We start from the raw sequence: 21,054 nt of genomic DNA, 5'->3' as shown, positions 1-21,054 counted from the left end.
ACGGTCCTTAATCGACACAAACAGGAAAAACAGTGTAACCAAGCTAAGCTCCATTGGCCGAGGGACATAACTCGTCACACCCACCAATATCCATACCATATCCCTGTCCAGTCTCTATTTTCTTTTCATCATTTTATTATGAGAGTAATAATATAATAATCACTTATTGTGAGTAACGACAGGTTACTCACGCTACCGAAAACCTAAGCATAGCCGCTACTCGAACCTGCACAAGTAAGACTCTTAGGATATGTATATCTATGCATGTGGTTTCCGTAAAATTCCTGTAACATAAATACACATCATATATATATATTCAGTGATTATCAAAAATAGGGGTTATACACCGGGGCTTGCCTTGGGCAGACACGGTGTCAGCTGAGTCAGTCAGTGGTGGCTCTAGGACCTACTCCTACATGAGAATCTCCTCCTCGTACACCTCGACAATCTCCTCGAACCCATGATCACCGGTGGGCACGATCTCCGTCAACTCGTTCTCTACATACATGCGATGATGATGCAACACTTAGCATTTAGGCAACAACAACTTTTAGACTAAGAATATGCATACTAAGATACTAAGCTAGCTCTAATGACTACGGTACTAAGCTAACTATCATCTTTACTAAGCAAAGTGTTGGGTTCAACTAACAAACATCTAGCTTTATAAATGAAGGATATATCTTTATTTCTACTAATAATTTAATGTATACTGAAACAAAGAGCATTTAACTACCCTAATGTTAGTCTATTCTAAGGCTACAAAAATTACTATGAGCACATAATAATACAATGAAGCTATCATAAAAATTTTAGGACTAAAGCTATCACCAATTTACCACGAAAATTCCTACAATGATTCATTTTAATAATATGAAGCAGTTTCAAACGATTTAATAGCTCCCAGTATCAACATGTATAGATATGAACCAAATACACCAACAGATAGAGCATAATTTTATGAACCTAACAAAATTTGTTTCATAATTTTTGGACACCTACATGATTTGATATTAATTACCAAAGATTAGCTCATAAATTAAATTAGAAAACTATTTCTAACTCATGAAAAAGAAAAACGAATTCTCCCGCGCGACCCACATGCGGCCCATGCGACGCAGCGCGTGCGCGAGCGCGTGGCGGCCCGCGGTGTGGCCCACACTAGGCCAGCCCACGGCGGAGAAACCCGCGCGCACTGGTGCTTTTGTAGAAACACCCCCACGCTATCCTCTATTAACACGACGAGTATGCGCACTATTTCTATAAACAACGTTTATGCAAGAATGCCCTCGTATTAATCTGTCTTTGCATCGGGGAGGTCCCCGATGCCCCTGCTCTTGCCGGCACGGCATTGACCGGCACTGGGCCGCTACGCCGGCCAACTAGGGACTCCCTCGACCCAATTAGAGGGCCGATGCTCACCTACGGGCCAACACACAACAATGGGCAGTGATTCGGAGACCGGAGATGAAGTAGGGTGACTTCTCCACGTCGGCTGCAGCTTGTGGTGGTGACGACATTGTTTCGGTGAGCCACGGTGCTAAGGGAGCAGTAGAGGTAGCGGGTGAGCATCATCGACTCACCAAGGACCTGGTCAAGGCGATGGTTCGGTCGGAGACGCCCCGAGCAGGGCTGGCCACGTATGCGTGGCGAGCTCGACGATGAGCCGTGGTGGACACGACCGCGTCAGCAGCGTTGGAACAGTGGTAGGGGTACGGCTCAGGTGCGCATGACGAGGAGGGGTTCGAGATGAGTCTAGCGGTGCAACCAATTTGGCTAGCAATGTTATTTTTTCACGGCAAGTATTTCATTGTCTTCTACAAAGTTCATATTCTAAACTTTATTTAAGTGCTACATATATGTTCTATAGTGTTTTTTGTTCAATAAAAAATAATTTTAAACCCTACTTGATACATATGAGTTAGGGAATAGCTTCTCATTTAACATTTTTATTGATCATCTTAAGTTACAAAAATGTTATCTACATATTCCATCACATGCATTATCACATAAACATGATGCTCGTGACATGATTTGGTAATTTGTTTAAGGCGTAACATCGAGGGTGTTACAGCAGGTCCTAAGTCTCTTGGTGAAATGGTCGAACGAAGTTGAGTCTTGTTGAGCTTGTTCAGCCGTTCAACGTTATGCCCTTCGTGGGACGTTCTGCTTCCCCTTTTATAGATGAAGGGGAAGGCGCAGGTTACACGAGAGAAACAGAGAGAGAAAAGCAAAGGAGAAGAAGGCCTCCGGGGTCGCGGCGTCCTTCATCTCCGTTACACGGGTCCCGTCGGTCCTGTAGATGATGACGGGGATGGCTCCACGTCGCGACCCTGTTCATCACTGGCGCCATACGCGGCCGTCGTCGGTCGGTCGTGGCGCTCCATTCTATCCTGGCGGGCGGCATGGTTAGCAGATACCTCCGTCGAAAGGAGTACGGGGATTAGGTAGCATAGCGCCGGCACGTCCGACACTATTGGCCGCGGGTCACGTCAAGACGCACCTACTCCCTTTCTGGTGTTAGAAGTTTGACCCTTGGTTCGTACTCTTAGACCAGTAGTGGTTAGAAGCGTTACGGACCCCGTTGGACGAGGCGGAATCCCCCTTCGAGGGATCTGACGAGGCGAAGGCCATGCCCTCGGTCATCAGCTTTCTTCTTTCACGTATTCCTACTACTGATACCCGACACGTATGCACCATGGGAAAGCATGCACGCGGTACAAAAATAAGCACGGCATTGTCCAAGTCTCACATCTAAGCAGAGCAGGCAGTCCCAACTGGCAACGCAAGTGCCCCTGCTGCTCAGCTCAGGGACACCACATTCGTATCGTATCCATCGAAATCTCGTCCAAAAACGTGTTACGATAACGCAAAGCTGTCTTTTTTACAATGTTATGTATTCATCGGAAACGGCTATGCAACCCAACTTTTATAGTAACGAGGCAGTACATATTCAGAAGAAGAAAAAAAATCAAGTGATCGGAAGACATGCCTTTTATGTTACTACAGTACACGTTTCCAAAGCTTGGAACATTCCACGATTCACAAGTGTACAGGCAGCTGATGATTGGCTTGTGCCTCCACTCCACCACCAGCGTCTCCTCCCTCCCATCATTCAAGCCGGGGCCGACGGCCGATGCTGCGTCAGCGTCTCGTTTGCTTCGTTCTACAGTGTGTAGTGTGTGTACCACCAACACTGCACTACTACTACTAGTCTTCTAAACGCGTTCAGATTATAATAATAAATAATCACTATAGTTAATACTAATGTAATGAATCAATGTATGACCGAGACCGACTGGGCGGCAGACACACATAGGTGTCGGTCTGCGTTCCGTCTCCGCTCGTGTTCCCTGAAACTGACACGCACAGAGAGAGAGAGGACAGAGCAGCCGAGCAGCGGCACGACGACGCCGTGCAAGACAAGGGACTCGCGATTGGAATCTTTGCTCGGGGATAGGCCATCAGCCCATCACCCTGCTCGATCACGATCCAACTACCCGCGGCCAGATGCGAATGCGAATCTCCGCTCCGCCCACGGACCATCACCTGATCGAGTGGCTGACGGAGAGTTTGCATCATGACCTGGCTTGGAGCCTCGTCCAGGTATATCCAAGCATCAACGCCAGGCGTCCGACGGATGCTGTTGCCTGGCGGCGGCGCGGAGCTGACGTCGGTCTCGGTAGAACCAAACACGCTCGTCGAGCCAGCCCCAGGCCCCTAAATGCACGTGCGGTAATGGAACACGTACAGTAGTTAACTGGGGTAGTGTTTAGTTCCTAAAATTTTGTAAAATTTTTCAATATTCTCCGTCACATCGAATCTTTGGACGCATACATGAAACATTAAATATAAATAAAAAATAAAACTAATTACACAGTTTAGACGAAATTCACAAGATGAATCTTTTAAGCCTAATTAGACTATGATTGGACACTAATTATCAAATAACAACAAAAGTGCTACAGTACCGTATCGCCAACTAAACAAGGCCTGGCTCGATGCCGTACCAAAACGTCTGAGAGATGTTTTTTTTTCGTACGAGGCGAGTAGCCGTAGTCATTTTTTATGTGGAGGAACTATAACTTGAGGCTTCTGCATCCAAGCTCCAGCGGAGTGGATAAACAAGGCCGCACCAAATAGGCACTCATCATGGTGCCTTGCCGTCTATGGCCACCTCTTTATAATGGTTTTTATCTGGGCGTTGCTATGTTTACAATATTTTAAGTGTTATTTTTATAGGTATTTCAGGCACATGTTTTAAATGTTTCATTTGTTTTCAGACGTATGATATAATTGTTGCAACCGGATGTTTCAAAACTATATTGGGTGTTGCATCTCCCTTTTCGTCTTTCTACTGTCTCGCTTCGGTTTCAGGCGCATGCGGAGGCAGTCCCCACTGGCGCGGCCGGGTCCCACGTGCTTGCGGGCAGGCACAGCAGGCGAGACGTGGGCGGACAGACACGGGCGTCCGAACAGGGCTAGCATCCAAACGTCTGGGCGCTAGCCACACCATAAGTTTTTAGTGGCATTGCTAGCGCCCCGGACGTCCGCGGACGCTCGCGGCTGCATGTAGTTTTCGCGCGTCCACGCATGGCCCCACGCTTGCGTTTCGCGGCCACTCGGGAGCCCGCACCGTGCGATCGCTCGCGTCCAGCTTCTCACGCGTATCCCATGTGTAACACCTGATCTACTTTTGAAATATTCCATTCCAACACTTGCAACATACAAAAAGAGACAGATGAAACACTAGAAACATGCATATGAAACACTTGAAAAACATTACGAACATCCACAACATTCAGATAAAACACTTACAACATATGTGTGAAAACATATGCAACATCCAAATAAACACGCTTACAACATATTCTGGAAAACAGATAAAACATTGGAGACAAACTCCTGCAACATACATGTGCAACATATGCAGCATCCCGATTTACTTTTGCAACATTCGTATGAAACGCTTGCAACATACCTCTAAATATCTGAAACATTAAAAATGTGAGCTTGCAACATGCATCATATCCCGGTGCAGTATCATCTGCCGTCTACATCGGGGAGCCGCTGCTGTAGCAGCAGGCAAGGCCGGAGGGCTTCCGTGCCAGGGCCTCACACTTCTCCTTGCACTGGCGGCGTCCGTCAGTGTCATCAGGCCAAGCAGGTGGCGGAGCAGGCACGCATCGGAGCAGCGAGACGGGCGCACGGAGCAGGAACAGCGAGGCGGGTGCGCGGAGCAGCAATAGGAGCAGTGGGGCGAGCGGCAAAGGAGCAGGAGCAGCGCGGGGCGAGCGGCAGGAATAACAGAAGGGGGCACAGGTGGCGGAGGAGAAGAAGCAACGCTAGGCGGGCGGCAGGAGCAAGGGAAGAAGATGGACGCGAGATTTGTTGGGCCGGCTGGTCAGCGAGCCCAGACGCGCGGCGTCTGGTCTGGATGGACGCCCACGTCCTATCATTTCCGTTTTCGTTTGGCTTCTTATCTGCACCAGTAGAGGTTGAATCGTGAACAACTGAACACACACTGTTGCCATTTCTCAGCTCACCAAAGCCCCCGCTTACCACCCAGCTTGGGTGAAAACTTGGCAAAAAAAAGGATTTGAATATATACTACGTACTTTTTACAAAGCACACAAATAAGACTGTTGCATGGTTCCTAGAATCACAAAGCTGGACGCGGCCAAACAAGCTTCTTCTGCGTAATTCAGAGCTAAAAAAAAACATAGCCAGGACACCATCAAAAAGAACTCCATCGATATGAAAGTTACAGGTTGATGAGGAGTACTCAATGGAGACTTTTCCCTGTGTGCCCTTATAAAAGATCGTAATCCCCTGTGTGCCCCTGAAAAAATTCAGCGGTCTTCAGCGCCACTACTCCAACTTTTTCGTGTCATCCATGCCACTTCCGTCAGTTTGGGCTCTAACGCCGTTAAACTGCAGTGTGAAAAGACGAAAATGCCCTTAAGTTCAAATATGTTATTAATTTTTTTTGAGCATCTTAACGACTTCAAATGAAAAAACTCAAAACTAGAAAGTTGTAGATCTCGTCGAGATCTATAATTTTCATATAAATTTTTTTTTCATTTAATTTCGCAAAAAAATATGATTTGATATGATTAATATATCTTAGAAAAATCATATTATTTTTTTTGCGAAATTAAATGAAAAAAAATTTATATGAAAATTATAGATCTCGACGAGATCTACAACTTTCTAGTTTTGAGTTTTTTCATTTGAAGTCGTTAAGATGCCCAAAAAAAATTAATAACATATTTGAACTTAAGGGCATTTTCGTCTTTTCACACCTGCAGTTTAACGGCGTTAGAGCCCAAACTGACGGAAGTGGCATGGATGACACGAAAAAGTTGGAGTAGTGGCGCTGAAGGCCGCTGAATTTTTTCAGGGGCACACAGGGAATTACGATCTTTTATAAGGACACACAGAGAAAAGTCTCATGATAAAAATACCAAAGGAAGCCATCCATATCCAGTTACCATGTTCCAAACCAGTAACCGTTTCTTATCAAAGGAAACCATCCATATTCAGTTACCATGTTCCAAACCAGTAACCGTTTCTTATTATTAGTAGCACATATAGCCATACTAAGGGAGAACACAAATCCTGTTCTTTTGACACTCGATCATCAATCACCACAAATCACAACTTTACAAGTTCACTACGGCATGCCAAGATATAGTTAAGCACCACTCGCCAGCAACTTGAATATATACTTAGGGCATGCCAAGATACAGTTAAGCATCACCTATCAGACTGACTGTCGGAGTAAACATCCCCAATAGATTGCATAAGGGAGGGACATACTAGTAGGCTAGCGAACAGCAGCAGCTGCCCGGCGTGAATGCCTGCCTTCTTAGTAACGGTCTTGGTGGAGTAGTCCTTTGGAGCAATCACCAGACCGCGGCCTTTCCGAGCGCCCCTGTAAACAGTCTCCACGATGTCGATGAACTCTTGCTTGTCCTTCAGGGCCCAGTTGATCTTGTTGTTGTTTCCTGTCCCGAGATCGATCATGGTGTGCTTGTTCCGGAAGAAGAACATCACCGTCGAAGGGTCGTACAGCTCGTACATGGTGTTCCTTTGTGATGTGCTAGATTTGATTTACTCCATGATGTTGATTTACTCAATGATGTTGATGTGCTAGAAATCAGGGACCTCTGTGATGTCAACGAGGTAGATGACTGCAAAGTTCTTTATGGTCTCAGCTACTGCTGCCAGCACTTCATCCATGTAAAACATTAACAAGAACGAGTCAGAATAAAGTCAACACACAACAGTGCTAAGTAGAGTGGAACCAAATCATATGACCAAGTGAGAATTTTAAAAAGGGCAAGGGCCATGGACATGATTTTCAGAAAGCATTGATGAAAAGATCAGATGGCTACTTCACTTCAATTTCATTGAGCCATGAATAGCAAAAATCAAGCACCGAAATTGTTGCTTGGCTCGCAACATGAGTGGACAGATTATGTGCTATGCTACCTATAACAAATAAAACATCCTAGCCACTTCTGTTCCAAATTTGAACATAACAAATATCGTATGGCAGTAAAAAAGAATCAAGTGAACATAACTGTAACATGCAATGCTACAATACAACCCAGGCCACTAAACAACAGTTTGTTCTTATAATTTAATCAGCCAAGTAGTAAACGGGCAATGTTGTGATGAGATCCCCAAACCTCAAGTGCTGATCTGTCTCCCCACCAATCAACATCAGGACCAAAGCATTACAGACTGTAAATCAGATTGAAATGCTGCAGTTCATAGTTCTCTTATGCAGTACAATACACAAGTAAGCAGAATTGTAGAATCCTGGAGTCAATACCCCTAAAACACACCTAACTCTATTGTTTCCCCATACCTCAAGCCAAAAGGACAGGCTACCACAAGAAAGAAAGCAACCAGTACAAACAATTGCACCAATCCATAACTTACTAGCAAGGTACTGCCTTACTGGCACTTACTTCAGTTTCATCACAAAAGGCTTCAAAACTAAGGTTAAGTTAGCTGCAAGTTTATCTAAATCCCTATATGGAATAAAACTTTGTTTTACCTGGAAAAAGGAGAGACTTACAATCTATACCCTCAGAACAGGAAACCCGAAGATAGTACCATCTTACACTTTATTGATACTATAGGCAGCCAAGCAGGGAGCTAGTGATGTCAGGTACTAAATAGCAAGTTTACAGATCATAATTCATAACAATGGTCCTCCCAGGCAACATGTTTTAAACTCTTCACGAGACAATCCAGCACGTTGAAAAAAGACATGCAATACATGTTCAAGGTAAAACAAAACAGAGAGGCATGTTTGATGTCTATTGCAGTTTCTTTTGCAAGTTTCAATTCTAAAATCCCTTTTTAATTGGATATTTCAATGCCTGTGCACGTGGTCCATGCCGATTGAAACCAACACTGATATTTAGATTTGTTTAGTAAGGAATTTGTAAATTTAGAAATACTATATATTGCTATATAAGATTCCAAAATTTAGAAGTTCCATATTTTTCTACAAACAAAAAAAAATCATTTATAGATTTTTATGTTTCTTACAAATATACAAATGCATGATAATATATAAGCAACAAGGTTATGGAGTTTGTTGGCCTACGATCTCCCTGCACAGGTGAGCAGCTAGCTCACCAACACACACACGCCACGGCTAGAGGTTGAAGAAGGGAGCGAGAACAGAGCACACGAGCACAGCACTTGCACAGGTGTGAACTCTGAAACTTGCTGCTCTGAACTGGCTTGTTTCATTGCCATTGCCTTAGTATGTATACAAGTCTAGGTACACTAGTACACCTACTACAATGTCCTCTAGGACATGGCTGAGATCAGCCTCAACTACTTGGTATGGATGAGATAAGCCACTACTACCTACTGTACAATCTAGTACAAGGTGATGGCCTATTGCCATACCTCTACAGCAGCAAGAGCTGACCACAATGCCAACCCCTGCTGCGCAGAATCAGAGAGGGAGAGCAGCAAATTACAATTACAGAGTTGTGGCTATCATTAGTTGTCCATCTATATCAAGCCTTCACATTGTTTTATTTAGAGTCTCTCTACTGTATAACCGTGTGTTTCAGCAAAAACTAGCACATGGTTGTCTGCTGGCTGCAAAACACACGATTTATAACAGAGGAAAAACCATATGTTTTAGCACAAGCTAGCACATGGTTGTTGGTTGCCTACAGAACACATGATTTCCAACAGAGAAGAAACTATGTGTTTTAAAACAAACTAGCACACGGTTGTTGGTTGCCTCTAAAAGAATGGATTTTTAAAGAAGGCCCACGCAGAGGAAAATATGTTGTAATTTCTGTGCGACTGAAGAGTAAAACAGTACAGTCCATTAACTAAAATGACAAAATAGCCCATTAAACAGCACCAGGCCATAAGAAAAGCCCAAAACCATGAATACATAGGAATATAGCAGATAGACTTGGGAGACAAGCAAAGTAAAAAAAAACAGATCTGCTATGCGTGGGGAAAGCCTCTGCTCTGCTCATGCAGAGCAGGGGAAAAGGGCAGACATCAGATTGCAAAGAAGAAGAACAGGAAATTTCAAGAAGAATCACTACAAGACTGATCCATACCTCATCAGTAAAGGTTAGTATCCCAATCTTTTGAATCTACTTTCTAAAAAAGCAAAAAAAAAAACAATAGCAACTCAGATCAAAGACGAGAAGAATGTAGATCCATGGAAAAGACATTCAGGATGACAAAGATGGCCTGCTGCTGTGCTTGCTACAACAGCAGGGCGTGGCCCTGGTTGCTCAGTGTGCACAAGAAGCAGATCCAACACTTGGGGGTTCTGATGTAGTTTAAAGGTACAAACATGCCTACAAAAATAAAAAGAAACCAAGACAAAAGTCTACTAGCTTTTACACCATCTTACAAAACCACCTATGGTGTATATAGAAATAAAGACAAACTGGCACACAAGCATGACCAAAAACCTTGATGACTCATACCTACACATACAGTATTGTGTAGAACTATGTGTCCGTTTACATCTGCTTTCATTAGATCAACACCATGATCAAGTAGATACTTCACAGTGGATATAACACCTGACTGTGCAGAGGCCACAAACGGTGTTGCACCTGCAAAAGAAAAACATAAAAGTGCAGTTTATATAACTCACACTGGCAGGTGCCAAAGAGTTACACATATGAGAGCATACAATTTCTAAAAGCACTAAAAAGCTACAATAAGAGTTATATGTATGTGTTATGTGGCTGGCGGGCCAAAGGGCGCCTAGCTCAGTCGGTTAGGTGACCCAGCGGCACTCCTCAGATCCTGAGTTCGACTCCCCGTGGGAGCGGATTTCAGGCTGAGGTTAAAAAAATCCCCTCGCCCGTTCCCATATGCCAAAGCGCAGTGGAAGGCTCCGGCCCGGTTCTCACAGGGTTACGGCACCTCCTGCGTCAGGATGGGGGCGGGGGTTCGGGGGTTTTCTCGATCTGTGTGAGAAGATCTTCTTCTTAAACGAAAAACCTGAGGGCCGTCATAACCCCCCACAGGTCGAGTTATGTGGCTGGCAGATTGAGAGGGAGAGGCGGCGATGGAGCTACAGTACCGTGGGTACTGTTCACGTGAGGGAGAGAGGGCAGGAACGGCTGGCTCCCAGGGGAAGCCAGCAACTTAATTGTTGCGTCTTCCTTGACTATAATTGATACATGGTTCTCTTTTTTTATAGAGATGGCTGACTTGACCCCTAAGGAAATATCATAACCGAATCAATCTAACATATATCTTTCCTAACAAACCAAACCACATATCTCTTTCCTAACAAACCAAGCTACAGTACCGCGTTGCTACAGTACCGCATGGGCCCCTGGGCCGGCTCTACTTGCCATAACACTACTACACCCCTCGAAGACAGCTCGTCCTCGAGCTGTGGCGATTGCTAGAGCGGAAGACCTTGCGGTCCAGAGAAGATCGCCATGGCAGACCTGCTTCCTCCTCGAGGTGCCAAACTTGGCTGCTCCATCTGATCTGCGTAAAATCGAATCCAACCGGATCGAATCCATGGAGCGCCTGCACGTGGAGTCGATGGTGCCCTCCACGAGCAGCCACCCCCGCTATGGGTGCAGCCGAGCGGGGTTGTGCTGGAGGCGTACTCCAAGCGACCGTGGAGCTTTGAAGGCCTGCTGCTGAGCCGATGGAGAATAAGCGCATGCAAACAACCACGGCCCTGCTCGAGGGATCGGTGCTGTGGCTCGTAGAGGCAGCGACAAAGGCACCATGTCCGCCAACGTCGGTGCATGGATGATCGCCTGCATTGATGACACTAGTGTTGGCGAAGCTGGTGATGAGACTGCCGGAGTTATGGCAGCCGGGGCCTTCATCGGTGATGTGGCGAACTCCAACGGGGCCTGTGCGGCGGCCGAGGGCGCCGCGCACGTGCTGTCCATCGAGGGCGACGCGGCGAAGAGCGTCGGCATCAGGCTGCCGCCGTGGAACAGGGGGCCGTCCACCCCGCCGTAGAAGACGCCCGGAGCCGGGGCGCCGCTAGGCGCCAAGACAGCCCCGGTGGCCGGAAGCGGCGGTAGGTGCGGCTGGGTACTAGGCGCCGTGTAGATGGATTTCGACGAACCGGCGATCCAAGCCGGAAGCGGTGACGGCGACGGCGGGAACTTGATCTGCTGGATGGGAACGCCCTGGGACCGCAGCAAGTGGAGGGGCACCCCCGTCCAGCTGGTCTGGGGCATGCCGTAGGGGAAGATCGCCTACGGCTGCGACAGCTGTGGAGGTGGTGGTGGTGCCGGCTGATGTGGAGGGGGAGGTGATGGGATGAGGGCGGCCAGGGTCGCCTGCATGGCCGCCATGCCGCGGGCAATCGCAGCCACGTCGGCGACCAAAGATTCCAACGTCAGGGGCGCTCCCGAGGATGCGGACGACAACCCCGACGCGGCCGACGACGCTGGCGCTGATGGTGGACATGATCGAACCACATGATCGAACCAGAGATCTCTGATACCAGATGTTATGGGGCTGGCGGATTGAGAGGGAGAGGCGGCGATGGAGCTACAGTACCCATGGGTACTGTTCACGCGAGGGAGAGAGGGGAGAGAGGGCAGGAACGGCTGGCTCCCAGGGGAAACCAGCAACTTAATTGTTGCTTCTTCCTTGACTATAACTGATACAGGGTTCTCTTTTTTATAGAGATGACTGACTTAACCCCTAAGAAAATATCATAACCGAATCAATCTAACGTATATCTTTCCTAACAAACCAAACCACATATCTCTTTCCTAACAAACCAAACAATCTAATCTAATCTGTTCGCGCGCCACAGTACCGCGTCGCTACAGTGCCGCATGGGCCCCTGGGCCGGCTCTACTTGCCATAACAGTATGAACCTCCACTTGTAGCCATATTTCGATCAAACCCTTGTTCCTCAACCAATTATTTGCAGACATACAAATGGCCCTGGTATGTTGTTGGATCACAATTTTCTATGCCAAGTGCTCAATCACCATTTCCTAAATATAATTTGAATTCTTGTTTCTTTGTGTTTGGGCAACCGGTAGAACCTGGTGTCTGAAGTTCCTCGATCTGCTTGGTCTGCTCTGAATCTTTCCTGTAATCGTGTTTATAAACATTTAATTAAATAGGTTTATAAAGGTGGCACATGATTACTTGACAAAAATTTTCCTTAGAAACTTGTGTCCATGCAGCAGTGTACCCACCTTGTCGGGGACCTAATACTGGGGTACCCAATGCGGTGGAGCTAATAACCCTTGAACGTTGACGCTTCCGGTCAGACAATAACGCTACTACACTTCTTGCCCGAACGACGGAAGATTGGTTCCGCCTCGCCCGACCCCCGAACGCTAGACTCCGCCTCGCCCGACGTCTGAGGGCTGACTCCACCTCGCCCGACGTCTGAGGGCAGGCTCCGCCTCGCCCGACGTCCGAGGGCAGGTTTCGCCTCACCCGATGTCCCAGGGCTGGCTCCGCCTCGCCCGACGTCCCAGGGTAGGCTCCGCCACGCCCGACGGCTGGGAGCAGGCTCCGCCTCGCCCGACGGCTGAGGACTGGCTTCGCCTCACCCGACGACTGCGCCCTGCTCCTTCATGACGACGAGCACGAGGTAAGACAGGACATTCAAGTCAACCGTAGTACCGAGGATCATACCCTGCACGCTTGTAGAAAAGTACCGTCAGGATACGACGGGATGGGCGTGTTAAGCCCTTCTAGGCATGGCAGAGCCCAAATAGTGTTGTAGGCGCCGACTTTGGTCTTACAGTGTTGTAGGCGCCGCCATCAGCCCTCGGACGCGGATCCTGACACAAGCATACGGCAACCACTACAATCCAAAAGAGAACTCACATCATCTACAGTGACGGGCGTATGGTCACTTCCCCGTCTACTTCCCGTAGGGTCACAGCTCGGCTCCCTGGCATGCCGCACCATTCGCCGGTGTAGGATGGAACGTACCCACTTGTTGAATGAGGCCAGGGGACGACCCTATGAGGATCAACGAACACGCCATCTCTGACACGGTCTGCCTTGTCAGCTGGGCAGGCAAAGGGGGAAAGGAAGACCCGGCTCCTTCGAAGGACCTTCTCTACCTTTGGTTTTTTCTCTTTCTCCCATCTGTAACCCCTACTCTCCCCTTGGTCTATAAAAGGGAGGGCAGGTCACCCCACTAGGGAGACAGATCGATTCCACACAACATACAGCCAAGCCGCGACCAAGCTCTTGGCATCATTTCGACCTTTCCATCAGAGACTTGGAACCAGCCCCTCTTTCGACCGTTTGTACCCCCTACAACGAACCTTTTTCGGTACTAATCACACGAGCAGCAGCAAATTGAACGTAGGGACATTCTGTCCGAACCAGTATAAACTTTGTGTTCTTTAGTACACCATCCGAGCCTAACGCGCAACAAATATAAATTTACTAGTTGGTGTTTGTTCGAAACACCGACAGTTGGCGCGCCAGGTAAGGGCCTTTGTGCGTTCCAAATCAGGCATCGGATGGCTAGCCACACAATAAGCTGGATCCCGGGTGCACATGTGCGTTTCGGTGACCTGGACTTCATCGTCACGGTGGGAGGAGAGTTGGTGTTGGCCCACGCCGCCATCCAATCTCTCCCCTCCATCGGCTTCAACTACGGGAGGCTTGAGCGTCAGCCCGGCGTCTCCCTTGGACCCTGGCCGCCCAAGGAGGACCCGCGCCACCTCACCCTCTCTCCGGAATACTCTACACGGAGCGCCTCGACGGCGCTTCCGTTCGGTCTCCGCAACGCCGCTGCGACCGTTAGCCACCTTGTGGAACAGCGCACGATCCCGTCCCCCGTGAACAACGAGTTCGTGGGGATGATCGAAAGCGTCACGAAATCCCTCCACGGCCTCCTCGCGGAGGAGCCGGGGTCGGACTCTGGCTCTAACTCCAGCAGGGGGAGCCATCATCCCTCCCGAAAATGATTCATGGCGGGTACCCCCGAGGGACACATCGAAAGCATCTCCGCGGAGGAGGCTACCCCGACAGACAACCTCGACGACGGAACTAAAGGGGGGACAGCGGCCCCACCTCACGTAGGGGTGGAGCAGCTAAGAGCCCGAAAGCGGGAGATCGATGAAGCCGGACTCCAACTTGTGCGGGAATACGCGGAGGTCGATTGGGAGATCGAACGCAGCTGAGACGGTGGGCGCGCACGCGCCATGGCCCTTGATGTGAATCGAAGGATCATCGCCGACGATGAAACCCTTCCTCACTTCGCTCGGGCAAGCCAGAACATCGCCGTCGCAACGGCCTTGCTCCATGGCCTTCCAGAGGCCGCAACGTCCGAGGATCATCGGGCCCACCACGAAATTCACACGCTACTTGAGCGTGCGGCGGCCCAACATCACCGTCGTTTAGATGAACCAGCAGCAGCCATATAGGCAACGATGGAAACTTGAGCTATTTTCTTCTTTTCTTGTCCTTGCTTCTGCTTGGTCTTTGTCCCAGAACTAGGCGGTTCAACTTCAATAACTTCATCACCTTCACCCTCTTCAGAATCTTGTTTTACTTCAGGAACTACCACAACTGCAGACCTTGTATGTTTCTTGATGTAAGCATCCATCTCTCTGGCAATAATCTCAGGGCAACTTCCACATTTAATTGCATCACCATAACCTCCAGCAAGGTGCTGTTTGAACCTACTGATTCCTGATGGAGTTATCTTCTTACAAAAAATACATTGCACACTGTCCTTCTTTGCAATATCTGGCCACCACCCATACTTCCATCCAGGGTCTCGAGATTTGGCCTTCCTCTTGGGATCTTTGGCTTCAGCAGACATTTCTGGAGGTAGTTTTGCTATGGCCTTCTCAATAAGAGATGCAACATCTGGAGCAGCTGAGGATGCTAAACCAGCAACAGCTGAGCCTGAGGCAACTGAGGAGGCTGGAGCAGAACCAACTTCTCCTTGAACGGCTTCAGGCATGTACACTTCCACTGCACGCTACCGCTGTCGATCCAGATCTACACAAGTACACAGAGAAAGAGAGCATAAGCTTCAAGCACAGGTAGAGCATCAAGCTTGAACGAGGAGGTGATGACTGATGACTGACCTGAGGAGGAAGAACTCATCTTCGTCGTGCAGTCCTCCTACCTTGCACAGTTGGACCTGTGCACCCGCTGGATCTGCAGGCCTGCGCGTCTGCAGCAGCAGCCGCAAGGAAGAGGGAGGGTAGCTGGAAGGGAGGGAGGAGAGGGAGCAGCTAGGAACTGAAAGGGAGGAGAGGAGAGGGAGCTACAGAACTGCAGCAATGGAGGCGGCTCCTGCTGCTGGACGGGAGAGGTGAGAGAAGTGAGTCTGTTCTGCTGACTTCTGAGTGATTGAGAGGCTGAGGGAGTGAGGGGTAGGAAAGAAGAGAAACGCTAATGGGCTTGGGCCAAAATATAAGACAACTAGATAGGCCCAACTCTAAGATGCAGCCTACTCTCTGGCTGGACGCCCACACAGCCTGGACGGACAATTAATCGTGACTGGACGACGACTAATCGGACGTCCAATTTCCTGGACGGTCTGGCCGAGTCAGAGGCCCTGGTCGAGTAGCTCCAACCGTCCAGGACAATTAGTCGCGATTAATCGGACGTCTTGAAAACATTGCCGCTTACATTCCAAAATCTCGCACCCAAATCTCCAATGCTGACTACCCCAATCGCAGCCGCAAAAAAGCACCAGAACTCAGCACTGAGCAAGGAGAGCAAACCACTGTTGTCCCAGTAGGGAGGCAAGCTGCCCAGTGCCAGTCCTGCTCCCGGCGAGCAGCGGAACTTCCGAAACCCACAACAAAATCAAACAAGCGCAAAATTAGGGGAGCAAGCGGCGAGCGTGGGTACCTCAGAGCTCTAGCAATGGCAGACGACGAGCGAGCAACCGATTGGTGAGGGCGGGGAGACGCACAGAGACGGGGAGGGACGGAGCGGCGAGGTCGCCTCTCCTACTAGGAGAGCATTGGAGGGGACTAAAATCAAACAAGTGGCGCCTACCTAAGTCAACTTCAGTCTTCCTCTGCCTCTCATCACGTTACTATCCTGGCTTAGGATTCCATTACGCACCGGTGCCTCTGGAGGTCTCCATTGGACATGTCCAAACCATCTCAACCAGTGTTGGACAAGCTTTTCTTCAATTGGTGCTACCCCTAATCTATCACGTATATCATCGTTCCGAACTCGATCCCTTCTTGTATGACCTCAAATCCAACGCAACATACACATTTCCACGACACTTATCTGTTGAACATGTCGTCTTTTCGTATGCCAACATTCTGCACCATACAACATAGCAGGTCTAATCACCGTCCTATAAAACTTGCCTTTTAACTTCTGTGGTACCATTTTATCACATAGGACATCAGATGCTTGGCGCCACTTCATCCACCCTGCTTTTATTCTATGACTAACATCTTCATCAATATCCTCGTCTCTCTGTAGCATTGATCCTAAATATCAAAAGATATCCTTCCTAGACACTACTTGACCTTCCAAACTAATATTTTCCTCCTCCCGAGTATTACTTGACCTTCCAAACTAATATCTTCCTCCTTCCGAGTAGTAGTGCCGAAATCACATCTCATATACTCAGTTTAATTCTACTGAGTCTAAAACCTTTGGACTCCAAAGTCTCCCGCCATAACTCCAGTTTCTGATTCACCATCAAATTAAATCTAGACCTTGTTGACATTATCCATGTGTTAAACAGACATATCAAATGAAGCTATTTTAGATTCTAGAAACAGTCTGCTTATCAGGCTATGTCAATCTGTTATAGGATAAGGAACACACAGGAAATGGTCCTGAAATTCTTTTTGCGGAGTTTAAGACGTAGCAGCCTGGGACTAACACCAATAATTTCGACCCTATTGCCACACATGTACAATTCTACTCTCATGATAGTTCCTTTGCTCTAATTTATAACTATTTCTGTAACAAGATAAGCTTAAAAGAGTAGTATTCCTTTTTTTCGAAAACGCAGGAGAGCTGCGTATCATTGAATTGTAGAGAGGAAATAAAGGCCCGAGAAAATTACCAACTCATGCCGGTACCATACATGAGAAGGTTGGGACACTTACAACATTATCACCTACGAGACATATGAGTATATGACGACCGACAACCAGGCACCTAACCAAAGGTCCCTACCCCATCTGACAGGAGTGCTAGGAGCTAATGAAAACTGTCAATTCTAAACATTTGTAAACCTCATTTTGATAGCTTATTATGCGCTAATGATAGGAGGGTTTGATCCTTTTTCCTGACAAGTGAAAACATCTGGTACTGTCTAATTTACATTATGTAAGGCTAAACTATTAAAAACTGATGTACAATTTCTTACTAACTATTCATGTAATCTTCCTGAGATGTTCAACCCCATATGTTCCTAAGGTACATCAGCATAAATTTTGAGTCTTAGATGGCAAGCTAGAATTTCACAGTTACTACTCTAATCTAACCATATTAGTCCATAGTACGTTGGTGCTATGTGAGTCCTCAATATATCCAATTATTAATGAGACAGGAGGTTGCTAACTTTGTACATGTTGCAGCTCTTTGGATCAGCAACAGAAGGAGAAAACAACAATGATAATATGTATGAATATGTTGAGAAAGTTGTCTGTTATCAGACCTGTAAACGGTCATACTTCCCAAAGCTGTCATACAATCATGTAATGCATTTTGGTGCACCTTATTTGGATTAAATAAGCATGAAAAATCTATTTATCTTTGAATCAAATGTTACCTGCATATTGGCCTCATTTACATGTTTACTAATTAAATTGATTGGTGCTTATCAAAACAAATAGAGTTTCTATTAAGTAAAAAGCAGGTGAACTATGACGAAAAATAATTATGCAATCCTACGATGCATTTTCTCTCCCTTTTATTGTTTTGATTGATCCAAAAATTAAATCCAGCACAACAGCCAAGTGGGTGTAATTGTTCTCACTAACTTCTATACGCATTGTAAAAAAATTGGTTTAGTGATTAATTCTTCGACATTCTCATTCAATTCAATTATTCAACATAGTCCAATTATCAGCGTGCAAATGTTGTGGAGCAACACCAACCTGCAATTGGCACATCTTGCCGCGCCGTATTTTCTAGTTAATTGAAGGCAGCACGGATTGCAAAATCTAAAGCAGCAACTGTTACAGTTCAGCTATCGCATCAGTAATCAGAACCCTTGACTCGATTCTAACAACCTACTGCAACGTCGTCGACGGAACAAAGCCTTACCCCAATTTCCTGAATTACGCCCAGCCTCCGACCTCCACGAATTCAATAACCTCACAGCCCCCATCACCCCACCCCAAACCCAAAGTAGGGCAAACAGAAATCAGACGCAAGGTAATCGCACAGCCACAGATCAAGGATGGTTAGAATATAGGGTTAGGAGATTGCTCGGTACCTGCATGCAGGTCTCGTCCCAGTCGTGGCCGAAGCGGATGATGACGAGGCGCTCCTCCTCGGCGAGGATGGCCTGGTCCACCGCCCACCCCGAGTGCAGATGCGGCAGCAGGTACGACATCTTCTTCCCCCTCCCCCCCCCCCCCCCCCCCCCCCCCCCCCCCCTCCGGGCTTCTCGAGCTTTCTCCTGCGGGTGCTGAGCTGCTGATCGGCGAGAAAAACTGATTCGCGAACAAGGACAGGAGGAGCGCCCGAAGGCCGAAACCTACCTGCGGATCTGGTGGCACCGGTACAAGGCCCAATGAGGGTAGAGAAACAAACGGACACGGCTCGCGGCACCGCCATGGCTTTTTTTTTTTTTTTTTTTTTTTTTTTTTTTGAGCAACGGCACCGCCATGGCTGCACCGGTCCGGGTGCTTGTAGCCCAAAACACACAGTTTGGCCTGTGCGATGGAATAGCCGTGGTACATTGGAGTTGGGCCTTGGAACTGCTCTCAATCTCACTAGAAATGCGGGCGCGGCTTTGCCGCGCCTTCCCTTTCGTGTAGTGATGAGAAACTAATCATTTTTTTATTTTATGATTTTTATGTATTTTTGAGATTTTATCATTATGAAGGTATAATTTTATTTACCCGTAATAAAAACATTACTAACGCGTAGAGTTTGTTTCTGTGATTCCGTAAGCGCAAGAACCACCTAAATCAGAGATAAAAATTATATTGGTTTTTAAAGTTTAAGTTTTATTAAAATAGATGTTATTGTTTTAATAATTATTAAACTAAAAAATATATAGATGTTATTGTTTTAATAATTATTAAACTACTTTGGAAAATGTTGTATTAAAAAACTTGGTTATAAGCCTAAAAATAGAAAACTCCAATTTTTTGTGGGGTTTTTTATTCTAGGAAGGCTTGGACGTGGTTATGCGTAGAATGGAAAGGTCAGCAAGAAAGATTGGCATGACTCAGTAAATAGTACACCATCCGGGAGGAGAGAGTAGTCCACCGTGGTCCATGTTCACCAGTGAACCATAGATCTAGTGATGGTCGGTCGAGGTTTCTTGCTGTTATATGTGTATTTCTAATGTATTACTGAATTTATTTTTGTAAAGGAAAATGGGCGTATTACGTAGGCATCAGGTGACGTCATCAAGCTAATAAGGAAACAAGGCCGAGCTCGCTCCCGGTCGGTGCTTGCTCCGCACCGTGCTTGCACGGCTGCGTGCCTGGCGGGCTTCGCGGCTAGCCGATTCCGCCGGTCGAGCCCCAGCTAGCCCTTGGCGATGACACCTTGTCCAAGAGCTTCTGCTGGTACTGGTCGAGCGCGAGCAGGTCGAGGTCGAAGTCTGGCTCCTAGCCGACGAGCGCGGTGTTGAGCCTGCTGCCCGGGGAGGAGGGCCAGTGCGGGATGAGGATGCCACGAAGCCCCGAGAAGGAGAGCGCGTCCGCGGACTGCCCCCGCGGCGAGGAGGAGGAGCACGGCCGCTACTGGGCCCGAGGCTCCGCCGGTCGCCACGAGGTGAAGCGGCGTGGCGCCGTCCGTGGGCGACGCGCACGCGGCCTCTGCCGGCATGGAGGATAGCACGTACGCCAGGACCGCTGTGGACGCTGTCGGCAGCCGGAGTGGCCCCCACCCGCGCCGGGAACGCCGCGCCCCCGCCCGCGTCGAGAGGAGGAAGGATTAGGGAGGAGGTGCGGGAGTCGAGGGCGATGTAGACTGCGGATTGATTTTGAAATAATCTGAGGTGTTTTTTGTAAAATATACTGAGAGGACCTCTGGAGCACGGGTTGATTTTTGAAAAATATAAGGGGTTTTTTGATAAATGACCGTGGCTCGCCCAATCTAGGCCGCCCGCGCGCCTGATCGAACGGCTTCGAAAAGCACGCGACGTGGCACGCTGGCTGGCCAGCTTTTGGAGCCAGGATTCATATGTAAAAGATGACGTGGTACGTGTTATTTTATTTTTTTACTCTTTATTTGTAGAAATAAATCTATCCATCCTGCCTAATAATAAAGAGCCAAAAATTTAGGTTATTTTTTTGTCCAGCCCATTATATTCTGGCCCAACTACCCGGCCCACTTCTACATCTCTGCATCCTGCCTTATCCCTCACGG

General features: G+C 47.7%; 1 long non-coding RNA gene across 1 annotated transcript; it reads right to left on the bottom strand.

Annotated features, from left to right (window-relative positions):
• Positions 1–6,462: 6,462 nt before the first annotated feature.
• On the bottom strand, positions 6,463–19,076 carry LOC136500516 (uncharacterized). The gene is made up of 3 exons (XR_010770053.1): positions 18,941–19,076; positions 9,999–10,130; positions 6,463–7,235 (listed from the first exon to the last, which is right to left on the bottom strand). It is a non-coding gene; the product is annotated as an uncharacterized lncRNA (long non-coding RNA).
• Positions 19,077–21,054: the final 1,978 nt, after the last annotated feature.

The sequence above is a fragment of the Miscanthus floridulus genome, chromosome 13 (genome assembly GCF_019320115.1).
Source record: "Miscanthus floridulus cultivar M001 chromosome 13, ASM1932011v1, whole genome shotgun sequence".
Classification (NCBI taxonomy): domain Eukaryota; kingdom Viridiplantae; phylum Streptophyta; class Magnoliopsida; order Poales; family Poaceae; genus Miscanthus; species Miscanthus floridulus.
This window is presented reverse-complemented; position numbering and strand designations above follow the sequence as displayed.